Below are 20537 nucleotides of genomic sequence, written 5' to 3'. Positions count from 1 at the left end.
GTCTGCGTGCTGAGAGAGCAGCAAGGCTTTACAAAATCACGAGAATTATCAACTCTGAGATGCCCCACCCCCATTCCCATTGTTAGAGAAAAGGCAGTAGCTTGCATAAAAAAGGCAGGTGACGCTCGCTGGGTGGGTATGTCTGGGATGACACTGAGATCATTTCTGCAGCTAATCCATGGGCCCACTCTGGTGTTTAAGAATTAGCCCAGAGAGAGCGGGAGCAGCAGCTGCAAAGGAGCGCTTCGCCGCCGCCTCAGGGAAGCTGCTACACTCACTCCCAAACAATTTGGAAATTGTTCCTCTGTGTTTTCCTGAGGGCTTATGAAGCTCCCAGTCATGGCCCGCAGACGTCTTGTGTTGTGAAATGGCAGCCGGGGAGGGGGTCGGCTCCCTGCCACCCTACTCCTCGCTCTTAGTCACCTGGGCGGGTGGCCGAGGAGGGGCTCCCTGGGCAGTGGGTGCCTCCTGGGGTGACTCCAGGATGGCAGCTGGGAGGGCTGGGGGCTCGCCTCCATCCAGTGGTGCTGGTCACGTCTGATAGGAGACGCCTTCCTGGGCCACCCCAGCTCCCAAGGCCCCTGTGCGTGTGAAATAGGAATGGACTTTGTTGTAAATGATCTCCAAGGCGCTCGCTACCCCTCTGAGGATGAGCCATGCCCCCACCTTACTGGCGGCTTCACCAGCGCTGCCATCCCTCACCGCAGCTGTGCGAGTGCTGGCGCTCAGGATGAGCAGCTGAATGAGGACTTCTTCAGAAAGTTTAACAGGGGTCTCCAAAACACCTTCAGCCCTGCAGTTCTGCTGCTAACAACCTCAGAAACAGCTCTGCTGCCCTGTCTTGAACTGGGGCTGGGGAGAAGGTACTCTGAGTTGAACATGCGAGATAAATGTATCTCAAGAATCAGGGTCCCCTTGCCCTGTGAGCAGGGTGCTAGCTGCTGCAGATGCGGGAGCATAGCACCCGTGGTTGGCACCTTCATTTGCAGGGCTGGGGCCTTTGTTTTTGTTCCCAGGTTTTCCCTAATTCTGCTTGTTCCAGCTACAGAACCACCTATCAAAGGGTATTTTCTTTCTCAAAGGTAATTCTAAACAATTCGGTCATTTTTCTGTTAGCTGAAAATCTGCAGCAATCTCAGCTGAGCCACTGAAGCTCAGTGAGCAAGGATAAGTGCTTACGCAGGTAGCTTTAATGTAATACTTAATTTTCATTCTGGGCAATGGCAGGGCTCTAACACAATGCAAAGCTTGCATAAAAGTAAAGATTTTACGTATCTCAAAGCTGGTATGGCTACAAAGATTGTTTCGCTGGCTTTGATTTCCTAATGTTTTAATTTAACTGACTCTGAGCGGATTTAATGGTTAATTTTCAGAGCATTCACTTTAGGATTTTTTTCAATGCATTCACTCAAAATGTAGCTGAAACCTTAAATCAAGCTGAATTCGGGAGAAGTAATTTAGTTTTGCTGAGCTCTGGATATGCTTAGTCTTTCTCTAGCCTTCTTTTTCCTTCCTCATCTGACTTTAGCACGCAGCACTTAGTGGGAGAGGTTTGCAAACCATGATGCTAGCAGCTGTTCTGCTATCCATTTTGTGCGCCTTACTGATGAGGCTAGTCCTTTGTAAAGATATGGTAGCCCTTGAGCAGCCACAGCTACATCCTCTGCTCCGTCTGTACACAGCCGTTATCTATTAGGTTTGCCCTTGTAAAACAAAACTCTGGCATAGCTGGTGCTTGCTCTTAATTCAGCTGTCACAGCCTGCCCAGGGGTACTCGGTAGGCAAAGCCCTACAATGGCAATCCTGCACCGATGCCCTTCAGGGTGGTCTTTTTTTTATTGCCAAACCTTTATTGCAGTCACTGAAAAGCGTTCACAGACATTCAGCAGATGGGATTATTATTCCCCTCTTACAGCTGCTAACATCGCTGCCCGCATGTGATTGATTAAGGTAAGAACTGGTTTGCCTTTGCTGCCATTGTTGCTGTCTTTCTGCTGCAGGCAAGAGTTAAGGTGCACTGAAAGCAGGGACTGATCCAAAAGCACAGTCTATTTACGTGATACTCGTAACAGGTCTTCCAGTCCTGTGCCCTGTGGCCTTTCTTTAACCTTGACTTTACACAGCTGTTGTAAAATCCAGTAGCTCCCTGATCCGCAGCCTGGGAGAGGCAGGCTCAGGGTGGCAAGGTTTGTATGTACCATTCGGAAAAGAAAAATGCTTTTATAACCTAAAGAATTCCCATTTTATGGAGAAACACATGTGAGCGGGCCAGGACCTCATTCAGCATGATTCTTACGCAGGTGCCTAGCTCCCAATAGCATGGCTTTCTCTGGGGAGCCGGCAGGGTTAGCCCAGATTTAGGGGCCCGCGTGAGTCACCCCCCTGTTCCTGTGCATGAGGGCACCAGGACACAGCTGTTGTCAGCTCCCAGATGTTGACTACATGACACTAGAAAGCTGCATTTGCGATTTACTGCTGGTGGTCAATTTAACAGTGTTTCTATAGATGCTGCGATGTCAGCGGGCTAAACAGCTCTGAACTGCAGTCAGCTATTTTAATTGCTGCCCACTCCCAGGCCATAAAAATCCTCTGCCGTTCTCCCTTCACAGTTTTTGTATACTTCCCCTCCCTCCTCCGAGAATCCATGCTCTTAAGTTTCTCAGCAGCTTCAAAGAGATCTCCAGCCCCCAGGTTTGCATGCCACCTACTCATGGTGTTCAGATCCTTCACGTTCACAGACACGTGCACAGGTGAAGTGCCAGGAATGCGGAAAAAATAGTCTTTTGAGCAGTCAGAGATGTTCAATAACTGCCCACCCTTGACAAGCTGTCATATTCCTACATCCTGCAGCTCAGGACATGGAGAGCGCTTGATAATAAAGTTTTTCATGTTTGAGGATTGCAAAGCTCTAGGGTCTGCTCTGCTTGTGAAATTTAAGCCCGTACACCTATGTGTGTGGAGGTGTGCACCCCCAGGGCAGGTCATGGGAGTAGTGGGGCACTGAGGGCTCCCCAGCAAGCACCAGAGCCCAGGTGCCCATGAAGGGGGTGAGTCCCTGATGGAGGTATCAAGAAATAACTCCGATTCCTCCTCTGTGGTCCCCTGGCACCCTGCAAGGCTTTTTTGCAGAGGATGGATTTGCTGCTGGCGATCATTATACATGTCGATGGAAAGCGAACAGTGGAGGAGGCTGCATAATTCACAGCTCTTCCTCTGATTAACTGCTTGGCCTCCTTGGCAATATGATCTCCTAATCCTGCTGGCTGCCCCAGAGGGAAGGGCACACCGTACCTTAACATTTGCCCTTCAGCCTGAGCATTACCCAGTGACATACGGAGAGCCTCGGTCCTTCAGTGGGAGTGACGCATTGGTGAAATGGCTTAAGAAGCATGGTGACCAGCAGCTCTGCATAAAGTTCTTGAGGATACAGGACACCAGGGCCTCTCCCTGCCCTTCCCTGGCCTTGTAATTAGTTACTGTGCCCATATCCAAGGGAGTCTTTCTAACAGACTTCAAAACATGCTGGTGAAAGATTTAGCAAAGAGCAGACCTGTCTTTCCTTGGCCAAGCACCACCCAGCCTCGAGGAGAACCCTTCCACCCAGAACAAACTTGTTTCTGAGGCAGCCGCCTTTGCTGTGGTAATAGCACTGATTAAACCTTTCCGAAAATTTCCAAAAACAGGGCATGCAGGTCAATAAAGAGTAAAGGTCTAGAGGTGAAACTATGGCACTGCTTAAATCTATGACAAAATCTCATTGATTTCAGTAAAGGAGTTGTCCATTTAGAAAGACGGGATCAAAACAGGAAGTTTGGGATCCTATTCAATAGCCAATATGAAACAGATGCTTAAAAAGAATTCAGTTGCATTTGTCAGAATTTGTTTTAGCTGCTTCATTATTGGAAGGAGGAGGGGCAGGCACCAAAAGGAAAAGCATCAGACATTCAGGTATTCACCCCCTGCCAGGGTGATTTCTGACCATCGAGCCTTGTAGGTGCCAGAAGAAGCTCCAGTGCTTGTTTAGATGTTGAAGAAAGAGCTTGTTTGACACACAGTCCCCAGTTGCACACACTTGAAGGGACATGCTGGCCTGTAGCAGCCACTTTGACACAGTTCCACTTTCCTGATTTTCTTTGGGAATTAAAAATTGGTCAGTGGTAACAAAACAGGTGTTGCTCATTAAATCCTTCCACCTTCCTCATTACTTACATTCCTATGCAGGAACAATAGCTATTGGCCTCTTCTCAACAACAATCCAGAAATTATAGAACTTTACAAGTTTTTTCTCATGATACTGATAATAGAAATGTGAGAAAAATGTGGCAGCATTAGCAAAGGGCATGTACTGAAAAGAATGGGACATCTGCAACAGCAGACCCAGGCTACTCCTGCTGAAGTAAAAGCTGTGCAAATCCTGATGTGCCAACACCTGCTCAAACTTTGTCCCGAGGGTGGGAATTGGCTCCCCAGCCTCCTGGCTGTGGCATAGCTTCATCCCTGCTCGAGCCTGTTTTGCTTTTGTATTGCAAAACTGCCACGAACCTATGCAGCAGCGTGCAAGCAGGAGCAAAGCCCAGGGCTGCCCTCATCAGCCCCTCAGGGGAAGGTGCTCATGGCTGCCCCGAGCACCATGCCCGAAGGGACCTGTTTGTCTCCTCTTGGGCTTCCTAGCGTGCTGGCAACCCAGCTCCAGCCCCACTGGACTCCCTCACCAGTCTGGCATCAATGGTGCTGCTCCACCAGCGCGATGCTCTGGTTGGGTATGGGCTTCTCGAGGGCGGCAGAGGGGAAGGCAAACCTCTGTTGTGCTGGCAGAGCCAGGTGCTGTATGGCACCAAGTGGCTGAAACACTGCTCTCGGCTGCTGGTTCCCCAGAGCTGCTCTTAAACTGCAAAGCTCGGCTCATCTTGGTACCTCTGCCTGCTTGCCAACAGCTGCCTAATAAATCTTTTCTCTGTGCAGTGTAAGTAATTACTAAGCTGTCTTCCCCTCTGCTGCTCACTCTGCCTCTGAGCCAGCCCCTGCTACCAGGGTCATGTTTATGCTGTCTATCCCTGAGGCTGCCTGCAAGCCCCGACATGCTGTCCCACGCCGCCTGCGAGGAGAGCTGTGCAGGGCAGCCACTTCCCAGGGAGCGGGGCCATGAAGGAGGCAGCACCGTACTCCCACACAGCTGCCCCAGGGATGCTCTGCCAGGCAGCTGCCTGCAGCTGGGCAGCCAGCACCCCATGCACCCCACTCTTAGGGTGGTTTCACAGACATACCCCTCTTTTCAAGGGTATTGCTAATGCTGGGGGAAACAAGTGACAGTCCAAATTCATCGTAGGGTGCTGGGAGAAGGAGCAGGTGCTCAGTCTGTCTTTGCATGAGGTGAGGTTTCCCATGGTCCTACACATCCTTCCCTTGCTGCCAGTCGCTGTCTCCACAATAGTGGCTGTGGGCTGGTTGGTTGGAAAACCAGCTGCCTGGGGGCGTGCCAGGGTGATGCTGTGCAGGGGGCTGCTGCCCCAAACCCTGGCACAGCAGTGCCCACGGCAGCCTGCCATGAGGGGGACCTGCTACAGGCCAGCCACAGCTGTGTGCCAGAGCTGGGTCCAGCCCTAATGTTTCAGCTTGAAGAATGTTCCCACCTCTAAAGACTGATGCTTTTCTTGTGAGCATGTGTTGGCTTTTATACCCTCCACCCATAATCACTGTCCCCAAAGGTGGAGGGTCCATTATATCTAGTGTGTGAAGAGCGACTTGCACCTCGTTGTTAGAGGCAGCTCTCACTGAAGGAGGGTGAGCAGTTTGCCATTACTGTCTTCCTCTGTGGCAGCTTCTCCTAGAAGCATGGGCTTCAAGCTAAGGAGCAAGTCCCGTTTGCCAGGTCCTGGTGACATTCCTGCTGGTTACATCAGCTGTTTCTGGGTATAGCTGCATGAGGCATGCTGCAAGCCCTGGGAATACCACTCTGCAGGGCACGGGTCAAGCCTAACAGGGTGTGATAAAGAAATGGAAAGCCTGGTTCATTTGGGTTGTCTTTGTATTTGGAATGAAGTCACTTCTTGTATGTTTAAACTGGGAAGTTTGGATGAGAGGTCTGCCTGGAAGTGGTAAGGACCTCCTAGGCTGTGAGGGTGGTTCAAAGGAAGACAAAGAGGAATCTGTCCTTCCCCCTTGTGTTTGCTCCCCATCTGCTGCCCCCAACCCTGGAGGCAGGAGCACAGGCTGAGAGTGCTTTGGGTCACAACCTTTCATCACCTTGTATCTGTGCAGCATGTTGACAGCAGGCTGGTCGCCCAGGACTGGGCATCCTGTGTCCTGAGGCTGTTGCAAATAATAACAAAGCAATATTATTCTTTAATGATTGCTGATCTACCACGGTGAATCCCACAGACTGAGTGTGGCATGGAGGATATTGGTTTTATTAACTCTAAGTGAGTATTTTTTCCATGAGACACTGACTTTATAGTATCTGCAAAGAGGAGACCAAGGGATGTCATCCAGCTCTGACCCTTCCTTCTCGGCCTCCCCAGTTCTGACTCACCTTCTCCTTGCCTAATTGTTCTGTGTTGCCCCAAATCTAATCTGTTCTTCTGCGAGTGTGCCCGGCTCACAGCAAACTTCTCCACCTTTAGCTAGCACAGGCAGGGAAGCAGTTGCGTGATGTTATTGTCAGCGGATGGTTTATCTAGTTGTAATTCCCATGGCTCCAGCTCTGTGAGTGCTTATACACAGACCTCATTTTGCAGGGGTGGCAAGGGGAAAGGTCACTATTTGTGAATCATTTCCTCCTGGCTGTGGCAATGAGGTTGGTTTGCAGAGTGAGTCATGGAACAGCAGCCCAGAGAGGCAACAATCTCCAAGAAAAAGACCTTCAGGTCCTAAGTGACCCTTGGACGTTGCAGCCAAGTTACCATCACCATTTCATATCCCTGGTCACAAATACCTTTGTTTACCTAAAACTGTAGGTTCTGTAGGTATCGTATACGATGTATGTGAGAAACACTGCTGCCCCTGGAAGTATTGCAAGGATTCACATGTATGACTGCCTGGATGGCAAATCAAATATTGCTTAGCAAAAAGAAGGAGGGAAGCTTAGCATGCCTTTCTCTATTAGGAAGATGGGCTTGTGTTTGAAATGCCTGTTCGTTATGGAAGGGGAAAGATGCTCCAAAGGGGAGTAACCCAATAAAACAGAGTAGTTGAGGCTGGACTGATTATCCCTTGGAACAAAATGTCCATGTTGGTGAAGAAGTGATGCTGCCGCAAGGTTTTGTCTGCGTATTAACATCAAGGAGCCAATATGGTACTGCTGTGTTATGAGCTGCAAAAATATGGAGTAAGTCCCTCCTCGCAGTGCAGAGCACAAAACCTAAAAGGACAGAGATGCTGAGAGAGGTTGTACGTGATCCACCTCAACACTTTTGAAATAGCATCAGCAAATTACCACCCAAAGGATGCATCCTTTCAGTCAAGTGATCCAGTTTTAGTTCAGGCTTTCAGGGAAAACATTTAATTCCCTGTATTAAAATGTTTTCCAGAAAAGCTGCCCAGCTGCAAGCTCTAAAATGTTCAAAACTTCCTCCAGAGTAGAGCTATTTATTTTCACTGCCCTGTTTCCCCTGCGCTCTCTAGTGCTGCCATTAGGACTATTAGGTGAGTCAGGCTCCTTCTTCACCAGACCCCTCCGAGGTTTCCAGCATGCCTTTTTGTCCCAGCACAGATGTGGCTGGCAGCGCGGGGACAGGTGGAGAGAGCCAGGCTGGGCTTTCTCAGGCACTTGGCAGGGTCTGGCTGCATTTGGCCAAGCGGAGCCTGTCCAGCCCCGGTACTGCCCATGCTGCGGATGCCTGGTCCTTCTCGGCTGTCGGACATCTGCGAGGGAAGCATGCCCATCCCATCCCCACCCCACTGTGGGAGCGCTCCCACAGAAGCTGGAGTCATATATCCCTGCTTGTTGAGACAGAGGGCAGAGGTTTGAGGGGCTAAAAGTAGAAGGGGAGCATGTTGCCTGATGGTGGTTCCTGAGTAAGCTGCTTCCAAATAATACTCCCAGCTGTTTCCCTGACAGGGCATCCATCTGAGCATCGTCCCAGAGCAACACAGGGCTTTCTGCTTGGCCTTTCGCACCACTGCCACAAGGCCATGGCCCTAAGGTGGTAGTTGTCAGTGTAAGGCAGGAAATCTAATTAAAAGGGAGATGAGCTACAAGAGGGTAACATAGGGTGCGTTCACTTGCAGCAGGCAGGAAAGGCAGGCAAGGGGAGGGCTTGCTCTGGGGGCTCACTCCAAGGCATGGTAGGGCTGGGAGGCTCAGACCTCCTGCCAAGGCTGCTTCCAGGCATGCTGTCCTTGCTGCAGGAAGCACGACGGAAACCAGCAGCCCTCTCTGCACAGCACAGGTAGTGACAGGCTAAACTGTACCCTGTCGCTGGCAAAATGCACCCCTGGCTGCCCCTGCACTGTGTAGGAATACATTTCCTGTAGCTTCTTTATCTTTGGCCAAAGTCACCCAATTTACAGACCCTGAGGGCTGCTGTCCAGGGAAAGGACCCCAGAAGTGGAGGGTCTGCACTGCTACCAATGGGATGCCATCGGCTGAGCCTGCCTGGGTATCCCACCTGCCATGCTGGAGGCTGCCCAGGAAAGCATTGTGCTTGTGCGTTATGGCCTTCCCACTATGGCAGGGCTTTGCTGGACATCTTCTGCAGCATCTCCCTGTGCAGAGATGGAGCTCGCCGACACAGCACGGCCACAGCGGGAGCTTGGCTGCTGGCGGGCTCTGGCTGGCTGATGTGCAGTCGGTGGTGCAATCCTACCTATGTCTGGGATTAGAGAGGCTGAGCATGCAGCAGGGAGAGGAGGCTTTATTTAAGAACAGAAAGCACAAAACAAACTACCCACCTGTGGCCTCCTGCGAGTGCAGCAGGTGATGCAAGAGCGGCTCCCGAAGCTGAGCAGGTCTCGCTGCTGCCCTGCTGACGGTGACTGACACTTCCTTGTTTTTAAAATAACCAGCAGCATGAAGTCTCAGCATTTCACACATCTGAAGGCCAGATCGTTTCCTCTGAAAGCAAATCCATAGCCACCTCCGATCACTGCAGAAAAACAAAGGTTGTCTGAATAATGTAACGTCCTGTGCTGGATGCTTTTAGTGCTGATGGCTGCATCGCGATTAGCAAAGAGGCACCCCAAATCGCCACGGCAGTTGTCACTTATACGGGAAGGTATTGTTCATCCTCAGGGATTTAGAGCTCTCTGGCAGAGTATTAACAAATATAATCCCTCCATTCAGTTTAGGACTTTAAGACTTTCTCATATATCTTCAGTATCCTCAGAACAGCACACTAATTCACAGGAAAAGCCTGAATGTGAAACACATGTTTCAGCAAGTTTCAAATCCTCAAAGTCAACATTTGGCTGGAGCTATTTCTTTTCTTTCCCTCAAGAGCTTATCGATACTGTTGTTCAGGTGCACAGTAATTCTTGGAGACTTTGCTTCTTTTGTGCCTAATGAAAGGCAGTAGGTTTATATTACTGGGCTGATCAGTGATATTTGAGGAAGGCATATAAAATAATTTTGAGGTTGCACAATGCCCTTCCAGGTTGGACTGTGCCCGGTTTCTTAACGCTCCAATTTTCCACTGGGTACCCACAAGTCAGTAACATGAAGTGACTGCACTTCAAAAATCCTTCCACATTTTCATTTTCTCTCCCCTAGTTACAGCTATTTGACATGTTTTTCTTTACATGGCTTGATATGAATCCTCTGGTTTGAACAAAATACTCAAGACTTTGTACTATAAATATGTTACTAGCATTAAGGACACACATGTATGGTCATGGTCAGCACTAGCTCATATTTTCAATATGATCACTCTTTGGATCAACCATCTTGTGCGCAAGCCAACAATGATTTTTTTTTTTTCCAGCTTTCCTTTTTGGCTTGTCTTCTTTCTTTGCTTGAAATCTCTTGTCATAAACCTCTTTGGAGAAGGCAAAGTGAAATACTCCACCTGCCTTCAAAACCGCTCAGCTCTCGAGGGAGTGTGGTCCTACTCCTGAGTGTGAATTAAGGCAATTCAAGCACTTGGCACTGCTGTGGGGAGAGGAAAGAGATGGGGAGACACGTCTGGGTGAAAATCCTTTTTGCAAAGGGTTTTGAGTTTCCAAATCTGGCTTTCTTTTAAGTGTGAAGAGCAGGACCCCGTTCCCAGAATTTGGGTGCCATTTTCTATACTGTTCATTTCTCCCATGATATGGCTGTTTTTCTTGCTGTCCCCACTTTCTGCCTCCCAACACATTGTCAGAAGAAAGCGTGCAGATAAGTGCTCAAGCATTTCCTGAGCTCGTAACCCTGCCTCCTGAGGGACAGTTAATCTGATCCAGCCGAAAGCTTGAGTACCATGTGTCAATGTATCTCCTATATACACACTGTATGCAGTTTTGAATGTTTCATTACTGCACTGAATAAAACACATAAACTGTTCCTCTCTCTGCCACTGCCCGGCAGCAGGGGCATTTTTGCTATAATATTATGTATCATGTGTCTAAATATAATAACATTCTACATTATATATAGACTCTGTATATATACATATACTGTATACACACAGCATATATTTGTAAAATATCAGTAGCTGTTGTCAGCTTTTGGGGGATGCGAGGAGCTCTCATCAGCTATGAGGCTTGTTTGGCTGGAGCAATGGTTTTAAACTAGTGGTCTGTGGATAACTGAAAGATCTTCAGAAAAGGACTACAAGAGGAAAAAAAAAGCCAACAGGCTCAAAAATCTCTACCCACGACTCTGCACATCATAGGCTGGAAAAATCTTACAGGACTGAAAGTTGCATGGGGTTGAAAAGCATTAGTCTGTGGCCTTGTTTCTGTTGCTTTGTTAAGTGTCCCTGGACTAGTCAGTGAAGTGGCATCAGGACAAATGATATGTATATATTGTCCCAGAGTCGTCACTCCTTTAAATACACACACACACACATATATATATATACTCTGCCTGAATAATTTCACCCATCCACTTCTATGGAAGCTATTTAGTTTTTCTGTAGGAGAAAAATAAAGACTGAAATATAAGAAAAATAAGCTGAAGCTGCACCAAGTCTAACCTCCAGCTAGCAATGTTTTCTTCTTCCTTTAATTTGATTTATTTTTTATCCCAGCCCAGTATATTGTTTCATTGCATGGAGAAAATGTTAGTGCAGTGGGTTGGTAGAACACCTGTTGTGTAAATCTTGGTGATTTTTATAATGTGAACTCCTGCTGGCAGAGACAGCTGTGTCTCACATTTAAACACAGAGTATAAGGTATCTAAGGAGGAAGGAGAGAAAAAAAAGGCTTAGCATAAGAAAACAATACATCAGTGGCCAGAATCTGTTGTCAAGATTTATAAGCTAAATGAGTTACAGTTGAAGTGGATATTAAAAGAAAACCAGTCTGTTCCTAGAAGACAAAGTGTGTTTTCTCATAGGGATTCCCAAAGGACTTTGCATTTCTGACAACGGACAGAGTAGACAGCTGGTCCACATAAAAACGTACGTGTTAATGAACCTATCCCTTGCATTACACCCATAGAATATTTAACAAGCAGGAGCGTTGCTGAGAAACGTTGGCAAAATCTGGGGGACTTCTTTGCACATCATCAAATTCTTCTAACTTGCTACACAAGGTCCTCAGTCGTGTTGGTTCAGCAAGGTCCTTGGCACTACGAAGGAAAGCAAAGACTGTTGCCTTCATCAGCATAACTTTGCAAAACTTGTATTTCTTTTCCTATTGCAGTTCAGCTGCCGCTTCCTTCTCTCCATCACAAATGCCAGTGCTAGTGGCCGGAGCAGAGCCATCAAGTCAGACATCTGGTGGCCCTCCAGAAAGCCCCATTCTTCATGAGTTATTGCCCTGACAAGGGCACTCATCATGGCAGGACCTCACACTCCTGGCAGTGATGGCTTGAGGATGCTGGTGTTGGGCACACGTTGGTCCTCTGTGGCAGAAGAGGGATGTAAAGGCCGTTTTCACCCACCTGTTGGTTCATACCTTGCAAGGCCATGAAGCTGACATCTCTCCTGGACTCTGGGTTGGAAATAAGGATGAGACTGCCAAGCCCTGCTGAGGAGTAGATATTTTCAGCACCATCCCAAAGCAGTATGGTGTGAACCCCACAGGGCATCTAGAACTGAGGAACCAAATGTAAGTTGAAAGAGTTAACCCAGCACAGTGAGCTGCTATCAGAAACAAACACATTATAGTAAAAAACAACTCTGAGACCACAGTGGAATTTTTTTTTTCTACTCACAAAGGGGAATTGGGCCTTCAGGGAACAGCCTTATAAGCAAATCAGAATAATACTGTAGGAAGGGTGACGTATGAGAGAGGTCAACAATTGCAACCAGATCAGAGTGGACTGTTTCCTTCAGTGTTTGATTATTTGTGCTATTGCTTAGATCATGTCAAGTTTACTCAAACATAGTCATATAGTGTTCTACAAAAGCTTATCCCAAATATTTTAATTAACGTATTTCTCTCATCCGCTTCCCTTTCCTCTTCCATTTTACTATTACAGATGTCAGTTCAACAAATAAAGTATGTGGGCAGAACAATGAAACTATTCTCTTGTAAAAAAGAAGAGATTATTTCATTCTCCTGCTATTAACTTTAAAAGAAAAGGCCTTTTGTACCTTTTATACAAGCGTGTGCAATGATACGATTGTGTACCTCATCTCCTTAACTTCAGAGGAAATGATTCATGAAGGAGAGTATCTGTTTGGAAAGACTATCGGCGCACCGTGAAATTCCTTTTACCTAGTAACTTCTTTCAAATAAGAAAAAGTAATTCCTAAAGCATAATGCGACACAGGTAACCTGGACTGAGCTGCTTCCCTCCCCATTCACTCTTCTCCAGAATCATGGCTGGGCTATGAAAGGGTCAAGGACCTCTCCATCTGTTTAGATATGTAATCTGATTTTCCTTATTTTCCACGTTACATTTTTTATTATGAGGTAGGGGAATGAAGGAGAAAGGGAGAAGAATAGGCTAGGATCAAGTGAAGAGAAAAATGTACTTTTTTTGGGGGAAAATATTCTATCATTTTGGGGTTTTGACTAACAAGTACTATCTGTCCAGAGAAAAGAACAAGAATGAATATCCAGAGAAATTATAAGAAAGGAAATAACTTTTTTTGATGTGAACTGTTACTTTTGAGTGACAAAAACATTTCTATTGCTACTGTAAACACCGAATACAAGAACATGTATATCATGGCACTGAAAACCTGGCTCATGTCTTTCTAATTAGAAGACGCCATGATTTTTTTCACTCCTTGAATTATTTTCTTTCCACACATGGCGTAGGATGTGGGCTGCTACAAGGATTTCAGCAGCACTCCACCTTTCGTGAAGACACGTTGCCCATAGGGCCAGCTGGGTTTAGTGCCAGACCTTTCAGGCAGCTTATCAGGACCAGCACAACAAAATCCTGTTGGGATATGGCTTTCACCCTTCTGGTTGTGCTCCATACGCCTCTTGTCTCTGACTTCCTTCCCTGCAGTAATTCATACCGTGTGCTTGGCCATCCTGGCAATGTGGGAGAGCTGACATGTCTCCAGAGTAAGAGAATTTTAATTTAGCACAGACAGGCCCTCCCGGATTCTGTGCCGGTGCCAGCAGTAGCTGTGCTGTGATACAGCCCTGCGGAGGGGGCGCGTAGGTCTGGTGTCGGGGTTGCCATGAAGGGCCACCAATGCCACTCTGGCCCCATGGCTGGGCTGGTGGCATCTCGGGAAAGTGCTTGCACCCCCAAACCCTCTTGACTAGGGTGCCTTGTTCAAGGAGAGCTGTGAAAACAAGGCAAACAATTTTTTTTGGTCTCGAGGGAGCAAATTTAGGTTTATATCAGTTGACGTTGGCTGTTCTGTGTAACCGGGCGGGCATGGTGGCACTGACTGGCATTTGGACCCTGCTCATGGCTGCGCGGCTCCTGGGCATGAATCACACGGCGCGTTGGGCACATTGATAAGGACGGACATTACTCATCAGAATACCATGGACCCGATGCAGCAGAAGTGTCACAGTCTATTTTGAAAGCGTTATCTCATGCTCGTTTCCTTGCATATCAGGCATCAGTCTCAACTGAAATCCACTAAAATAGTACACTTCTTGTTTCTAGGAAAGATCTTCCGCCACTTGCTGCCTTTCAGCCTGGATTTATTTGTGCATGACCACCCGTAATCAGGATTGAATTCAGTTCAGGGATTTAGTAAAGATTGAATGAAGCCAGTAGGTTGCCAGCCTCTGAATGCAGAGCTGCTCACCCGTGTCCCGTGGCAAGAGCTTAGCCTGCCCTGACAACATGCCTGCGCACTCTCTCCTGCACCTAGCCTCCACAGGGGTTTAACATTTCTGCCCAGGTTTTGTTCAGAGGATGGTCTTACTTGCCACAGTTAATTTCTTCTCTTATTTCAGAACTTGGTGCCATTCGGATCATGACCAGTATTCATGTTAGCACAATACTTTAACGTTTAATTTTTTAAATTAAAAACTGGCCCATGTGACTTATCATAGCTTTGCAAATCACACTGTAAGATTAGTAAGGGGAAGGAACAGATCATACTTCATTTGAGACCATATTTTGACATCCTTCTGGTGAACAATAATGAAGTCTTTGAATAGTCCTGTTTCATTTTATTTATTTCTGTGGGTCTACTTCCAGGGCAAGACTCAGTGCAGCATAATCTATACCTATACGATTTAATATTTTTTGCTGACAAGGAAGCATTACTGCTCTAGGCCTCCAAGTATTTAAAACATTTCATAGCTTGTTTCTGTCCTGATCTCTCCGTCTTCCCCAAAAATGTGGCTAGAATTTGGCTGCTAGATCACGAAGCTGGATCTATCATTTTTTAAGTTTTCTCCTGAGTTCTTGAAGAGGTCACTGATGATGTATGATACATCTTCCAGAGGCAACCAGGTTTCTTCCATTTTAGACCAGTATTTAAGCCCGTAACCACATCTGCGTTGCAGTCTGATGACCAGTTAGTGTTTAGCTTAGAGATATGATCGTATCTGAATTTATTCTGGCCTTTTTGCACTCAGGAAAACACTATCAACACACTAGAAAAATCTCTGTCCATTGGGAAATACTGTACGGTTTCCATTGTGCTGACTAATTGTGAGCCTCCTTTAAAAGTGAATCTGGTATGCCTGAGAATATCGTCGTATTTGGTACAGTCTGGGAGAGAAATGCTTTTACATTCACTACTCCCCTGTACGTGTGTGTGTGCAGCCCACAGTGAGCGGGAAGGGGGCTCCTGCCACAGCACCATTCCAAAGGCCAGTGACTGCTCTTTCTGCACAGAGGGACTGGGGTGACAGCACTTCCAAATGCCCCAACTTTTAATTTACCTCTTTTTATTATTGTGCATATGTTTACCTGCACATGCACATATGTTTCTGAGCCACTTGCTCACTCCTCAAATAACACTGTAAGTTCAGAGACAGCTGGAGTAATAAAGTGCTGGTGGAAAAAAAGGAAGGGTGGAAGAAACAAGCCCATTTATATTACGCAGTCAGGTTAGAAAGACTCGAGGAATAGCAGTGTCTTGTAGTATCATCTCCTTTGATATATTTAGTGCCTCACCATTGTTATGTTCATCCACATATGCATTTAAACTTGCCTTGTTTCTAAAGTGATGCAACCCTATAGCCAAGGGAGGAAAGCCCACAACCTTCAGGGAACACCTGTAGAGAAAACTCAACCCATCTCATAGCAGAGGTGTAAATGGAGGTCCTCCTGCTGCATGTATTCTACATGTCTTTGTGATGGCACCATGTGGCAAAACCTTTCCTGAAAGGCTCCAGCACATACGATGGTACAGGGGAGCTACAAGTACCTGAGATCAGACTGCCAGCCAGAAAAGAGAAGGCAGAGGCACACCTGAGTGGGCTGGTGGGATATGGACAAGACAAACAGCAGATATCAAGGAAGAAGAGTATGAATGCAAGGAGTTGGATCAGAAGACATGCTGAGTTTAGACCCCTGCATTCAAACACAGACGTATCAGGGACCTACTAATACTTATATGAATGTGCTCTGCTGGAAGTTTTACCCGTATTTTCTCTCACACTTTATGAAGAAGAATTTCCTCAGCTTTTAAAACTAAAATTCTTTGAGAATAACAAAAAAATACTGAAATCTTGCAATAAAATGCATTACCATAAAAAAAAAAAAAAAGTTGTTGACCAAGCCACACAGGAAATGTAATTCTATATTAGCATCTGAAACAGCTGAAAAGCTGTAGTCTTAGGAGCTGACCTCAAAAAGTATGTGTGGATGTTTGAAGACAAGTGCCAATTCAGTCTTTGCAAGCAGAGAGTTTGCAGGAGAAACTCTTGGCTGTACTCCAGACTGCTCTGTGTGTTTGGGAAAACTCACTCATCTGCTGTCTTTAAGTAAAAGTAAATTCCCCCTTCCCTTGCTTCCTTATAGGCAGGGGACGAAGCCAAGGAACAGGCTGTTGGAAGCCCTGGCTAAGAGGCAGGGAGCTTCTGTTTCTATTAATCTGTGGAAATATTATGAATTCAGGTTGAAATATAATTGATTGAATCAAAGGTATTTATCTTTATTCTTCAGATTTCATTTTCAGTCTTTGAACTTTCTTCCCTATTACCTTCCATGGCAGAGTGGAGGTGCGAGGAAGTCACCTGTATAAAAGAGTTGAGGGAAGTACGTTTTCACCTGTGTTTAGAAACAATAAGTTTGCTGCTCTAAATCCACTTCACCTTAAACAATGCTGTTGTGACCATATTGCTCAGAGGCAGAGGGGTCAGCCTCTCAAGGCTGGATTCGGTTCAGAATAGGCATATGAAAGAAACTTGTTCTGTTTTTCCCAGCTGAAGAGAATTGTCCATTTTTAGTGTTCCTTGACAGCTTTTCAGCCCTGTTCTCTCAGATACACCTTGCTTCTTTTCCTCTCCTGATCTGGTTTCCCATTCATGCCCATAGCAGAGGCACTCGGCAGGCTGCAGAGTGTTCAGAAAACGTGGGCAGACTTGATGCTTTCTTAGCTCAGAGAGACATATTCACCCTTGACTGAATCCCATTAGCTTAATGTGTTGTGCGCATTAACTTTTGCTGTGCTCTTCTGGGTACTTGACACAGTCCATGACAGCAAATCCTATTTCTAGAGCTCTAAATGTAAATCAGTGTTCCTGGTGGTCACATTCCAGTGAAATTTGTATAGATGGACACTACAGTCTGATTTATGTATCTGCTGTTGTAAGCCTTTAAATTTCCCAACACAGCAGCTTGAAGGGCCTGAAAAAGGAGGTTTACTGGGAATATAAGAAAACAAGAAAAATTTAGAGGGGCTTATGAAGGAATTAACGTTGCTCATTTTATTCTGTAGGGCAATTTTTGTATAATTTGTCTATATATTTTTCTGCTATTGTGTGCAATACAAAAGCTATGTTGTGTGCAATACAATAGTTATGTACTAATACTACGTTTGCCATGACTCAGCAGCAGCCATTTTTATCATCACAGGAAGATGGTATTTGGCTGTTAGCTCGCAGCCCCCTTTCGCTTACAGGTAGAAACCAGTACTTCAGATTCTTACCAGTGTAAAAAGTCAGGCTTATGTGTATTGATAAACCATGCCAACACCTGATTTTGGTGACAGGGCAAAGCTGAGGTGCAAAGCAGGAACTGCCATGTACTCTTAGGTAGAAACTCAGCTTTTCTTCTTTGCCAGGAGGCTCAGGACTTCTATTCTATCCAGGGAATTAATCCCAAAACCACAGCGCAGATTGAAGCCCCTGATGTAAATTCCTCAGAACTTTACGAAAAGTTCCTAATCTGGGAACTCGGTACTATTATTCTTCATCTCAGCTCAAAAGTCATTTTTGTGGGGAAATGTTGGAGTCAAATCGTTTCTGTTTTTTACTAAATAAGCAATATCAAAAAAGAGAGAGCCCATACCAGGTTGCACAAGCAGGCTGTGTAGCAGACAGATACGCTTGTATGACAACGCTCTCTCTCTCTCTCTCATACATATGCACACGCTCATCGGCAGAATCATTCCTAACCTATTACAGAATGTGTTTGTATGTCAGCTCTTGTATTTTTAGCATTTATGTTTGCGATACTGATTTTATGTCCTGCTGTGCAGAGGAGACATTATAAAAGCAGCAGCCTTTTGGGAGTACAGAAGTATTTCCCTGTCTCCTTCTCATATGATACTCTGTTTTGAAAATAATAACAAACAAATATTTCCTAGCTCTCAAACTTACTGTTTGGGTTTTACTGCAAATAGGTAACTTACAGAGAACAAAGCTAGGACTCTAGATACTCCTCCAGATGGCAATTATTTCTTTATAATTAAAAAATCGCTCCCTTGCTGTTTCTCTCCTTCAGGATAATTATTTAATGTAAATGAGGCCTTCTTGCACAGACACTGCCTCTCTTTCTCAGGCTTTTCATCTTTGCCAGGGCTGATTAAAAAGCCTGTCTATGACTGAGAGCTCAGCTCATGTTTGGGAATAAAACTGAAATCTAATGTTGCAATTGCAGTGGCATAAAGGGCTTCTTTGTGCTCCTCCGCACATGTTTGAATGCCGAAACCTGGCTGCCCTGGAGGCTCACCCCCTCGCGGGTCAGGAGGCCAGGACGTGCCCCTCTCCTGCGGAGGACACGCTGTTGCCATTGGGCACAAGCCCTACCCCACAGCACCGAGAGGGAAACCCAGTCCAGCCTGCAGCATCACATCCGCCTGGGCTGACCGACACGTCTCTTGCCTAGTTTTTCCACTTGAACAAGAGGCCAGAGAGGCTGTTACCTGCTTAATTGTAACATTTGGTTTATTTGTTTTCCTTGTCTTGGTAGCAGGTTGGTGTTATGAGGGAAAATGGAGAGCTACCCTCAGGCAACATTGGATAAACACAGTTTTCAGTTTAAGGATGTTTAAAACACAGATTGTGTAGCAGTGGTTAAAGAGCAGAGCATCCCCACAGCCTCATGTGCATTGGATAACAGTGGGTATGAGCATGGTTTCACAAAACCCACCTATATCCTCTCACCACGTTTCTTCCTCCACTGAGTGGAAGTTACCCCCACTCCTGCAGTGCCTCTGGGCTGCCCATCTTGAAGGCAAGTAGCTTTCTGATTCCCACCCTCCTTCCACGGGTCCATTAAGCCTCCTGCAGATTGCACCAGTATTGCCAGGAACTTGTGGGAGCTGGTTCCCTGGCCCGCCTCCGTCTCTATTTTGAACATCTCTCTGTGGGACTGTGCCAATAGGGACTCAGATCCCCATGACCGTGGGTGAGGAAGAGATGTAGAGGAAGGTGAAGGAATAAGGATTCCTCTGAACCAAGATCCCTGAGATTTGCAGACTAACCCTCCATGCCATGGTACTTCAGGTAGCTCGTCACAGGGTAGTGAGATGCCGAACAAGGGTATCAGTAAGAGGCTTTGTCCTGCTCCCATGGGGAGAGAGTCCTGATGATGCCAGTAGGAGAGGGCTGGACCTTAGGGATGTTGTGACACCCGGAGGGGCAGAAATGCAGAGGCAGAGAGAGGTAAAAGAACTTTGGCCTGAACGCAACTAGTTCAAGGTCAAGTCAAGGTTCATATTTTGGGATGCTTTGTTTAAAGCTTTGTTTAAAGGGATTGTAGTGTTAACAGGTGACTTGTCTCATTCACCCCGATATCTTCATCACATACCAAGTTTCCTGTGGACACCGTGGATGGCTGCCTGTACAGACACATGTAACAGCATACACCAACTTCATGTGGGAAAGTACTCCTGTAAAAAAGAGGGACAGCAGGATGCTGTTTCCATTTCTCAATGCTCAGACAAGAGTTGGTATGTAGTGACGTTCACAATTAGATTTTGCAGGCAAAAAAAACAAAACAAAAAGACAATATAAGACCTTTTCTTTTTTTTCCCCCAGATTTCCTTGTCACAAAACCTTCTCACTGGGAAACTGAGAGATTTTAGCTGTCCTGTGTTGGACGGGGGTCTTGGAGGGAGGCTGTAACCAGAGATCTCTTCAGCAAACAAATGGAGGCAGTTCGGGAACCTGACCAGTCCTTATGGCAGAGCACTTTTACCACGGAGATGAAATTTCTGAAATTACTGGATCTTGTATGGGGCATACATGTGTAATTAATTATGCAGGGATCATTTGTAACCTGGTTAATCCTTGGAAGTCTCTTACAATTTACGTAGCCTGTATGCAGGATAAACTCTGATTCAAGTAAATGAAGGTGAAACTACCATAATTACTTCAAATTGGGCCACAGATATTAACTAATTAGTTGGTATGATGGTTCAAATTCCAAGGTCTTTAAGGACTATGGGGTTTGGAAGTGGCTTTAACAAAATTTAGCCATGTGTTAAGTGCACAAAGAGTAAAGCTCACTCTTTGTAACTTTGCTAGGAACATTTTCTCAAATAATTGGGGTTTAGGCAGACAAACAAACAGGAACCACCTCAGTACCACTGTAAGATCATCAGCTGAGAAATGCACTCTTCAAAGCCTTT

The sequence above is a fragment of the Falco naumanni genome, chromosome 5 (genome assembly GCF_017639655.2).
Source record: "Falco naumanni isolate bFalNau1 chromosome 5, bFalNau1.pat, whole genome shotgun sequence".
Taxonomy (NCBI): domain Eukaryota; kingdom Metazoa; phylum Chordata; class Aves; order Falconiformes; family Falconidae; genus Falco; species Falco naumanni.
The sequence above is the reverse complement of the archived record's forward strand: the minus strand, read 5'-3'. Positions refer to the sequence as shown.